This window comes from Homarus americanus, unplaced genomic scaffold (genome assembly GCF_018991925.1).
Source record: "Homarus americanus isolate GMGI-L3 unplaced genomic scaffold, GMGI_Hamer_2.0 scaffold13227, whole genome shotgun sequence".
In the NCBI taxonomy this organism is placed as follows: Eukaryota; Metazoa; Arthropoda; class Malacostraca; order Decapoda; family Nephropidae; genus Homarus; species Homarus americanus.
The window spans coordinates 2615-5000 of NW_024737686.1; the positions used below are offsets into that span (position 1 = coordinate 2615).

Below are 2386 nucleotides of genomic sequence, written 5' to 3' on the forward strand. Positions count from 1 at the left end.
CACGCAAATTACCCACTCTCCCGGCGCGGGGGGTAATGGCAAAAATAACGATGTGAGTCATCCGAGGCCTCGCAATCGGAATGATACACTTACAAATCCTTTAACGAGTATCCATTGGAGGTAAGTCTGGTGCCAGCAGCTTGGCGATAATTCCAGCAATGGCGATATCAAAGTTATTTGCGGTTAAAAAAGCTCGTAGTTGATCTCAGTTCGATTGTGATTGCACCGCCGGTGTTTACTATCGCGCTCGAACAACCGCCCGCCGGCTTCGCCGCGGGGATACTCTTTGTCGAGTGTCCCAGTGGCGGAAATTTACTGAAAAAAATTAGAGTGTAAAGGCTATTTGAATATTGAATGGTGATGCATGGAATAATAATGGAATAGGACCTCGGTTCTATTTTGTTGATTTCGGAACCAGAGGTAATATTAATCAGAACGAAGGCGAGGGCATTGTATTGCAGCTAGAGAATTGAAAATTCTTGGACCGTCTTAAGACGAACTACTGCAACATTGCCAAAAGGATGTTTCATTAATCAGAACGAAAGTTAGAGGTTCGAAGGCGATCAGATACCGCCCTAGTTCTAACCATAAGCGATGCCAACTAGCGATCCGCCGGCGTTATTCCCATGACCCGGCGGGCAGCTTCCGGGAAACCAAAGTCTTTGGGTTCCGGGGGAAGTATGGTTGCAAAGCTGAAACTTAAAGGAATTGACGGAAGGGCACCACCAGGAGTGGAGCCTGCGGCTTAATTTGACTCAACACGGGAAACCTCACCAGGCCCAGACACCGGAAGGATTGACAGATTGAGAGCTCTTCTCGATTCGGTGGGTGAGTGGTGCACGTAACCGTTCTTGGTTGGTGGAGCGATTTGTCTGGTTAATTCCGATAACGAACGAGACTCTGGCCTCTACTAAGTAGTCAGCGGATCTCGAAAATGGTGTCCCAGGGTACTGCAACCCCAGGGATAGCGGCAATTCCTTGCGAAGTTGAAACAATAGCTGGGTCTGTGATGCCCTTAGATGTTCTGGCCGCCCTGCTAAGGATCAACGGACCCCCTCGAGAGGCGGGTAACCAGATTCAAAACGCTTTTCTTGATAGGGATTGGGGCTTTTTGTTGTTTCCCATGAACGAGGAATTCCCAGTAAAGTGCAAGTCATCAGCTTGCGCTGACTACGTCCCTGCCCTTTGTACACACCGCCCGTCGCTACTACCGATTGAATGATTTAGTGAGGCCTTCGGACTGGCGCTCTTGGATTGTCGGCCCCGTTGCCCGCGAGGGGTTTCTGGGGTCGTCGCCTCGAGCTGACGGAAAGATGTCCAAACTTGATCATTTAGAGGAAGTAAAAGTCGTAACAAGGTTTCCGTAGGTGAACCTGCGGAAGGATCATTAACAGAGAGAAAGAGAACGGGGCGCTCTTAAAGCTACTACTACTCTCCTGATTTGGGCGGTCTCGGGCTCTGCTCTGGCAACTCCAGCAGCGAAAGAGGACAATCCCGGCCCCCGCACCAAAAATAGGTACCACCACGCTGTAGGTGGACCACACTCGGGCGAGAGCGCGAAGACCGGAGGAGGAGGACGGACGGGGCTTTGGACGGCTGCCCGTCCGTTCCTTACTACCGGCGAATAAGCCTCTTGACCCAAAAAGAGTGAAATTCAAGTGTCAAAAAACAACAACAAGCCGTCCGGCCAAACCCAAACCACAAACTTAGGCTATGTCTGTCAAACCCTTTCATTGAGACTCGACCTGTGATGGTTAGTCGCAAAAAGACCAAATGGCAAATACACAACTCTTAACGGGGGATCACTCGGCTCGTGGGTCGATGAAGACCGCAGCAAACTGCGTGTCGGTATGTGAATCGCAAGAATACCAGATACATCGACAAGTTGAACGCATATTGCGGCGGCGGCAGCCATATGAGCTTGTCGCCCGCCACTCTCTCTGAGGTCGGGAAATATACATCCATGTCGGTTGCTCGGGTTTCAGTGCCACTGCTGACTGTCTCCCAGCCGCGAGGGTAACCCGAGCCGAGGCACCCGCCTTGGGGTTTAATCGCCCGCGCCTTGCGCGAGGCGTGCCCTTAAAAACAAGCCTATCACTAGCAAGTCCATGGACTTGGCGCACCCACATTCAACCACAACAAAGCGACAGTTGTCGCCCTCGCAAATAACTGGAGGCGCTCTTTTGCCTGCTGTCCACAGAGACACGAATGGCCGTCGGCCGCTCATGGCTGATGCTGCACATGTTCTAAAGCACTCCATCCCACGAAGGCAGAAACAGTTGGGATATCTTTTAAAATAAGCCCCTTGGAATTCGTCCTATCACCTCGAAAAGAGTGCTTGGCATGTGCATTACGATGGAACCCTAAATTCGGTAAAGTGCGCCCT

General features: G+C 51.3%; 1 pseudogene; it reads left to right on the top strand.

Annotated features, from left to right (window-relative positions):
* Nucleotides 1–1786: 1786 nt before the first annotated feature.
* Nucleotides 1787–1949, top strand: LOC121873508 (annotated as a pseudogene).
* Nucleotides 1950–2386: the final 437 nt, after the last annotated feature.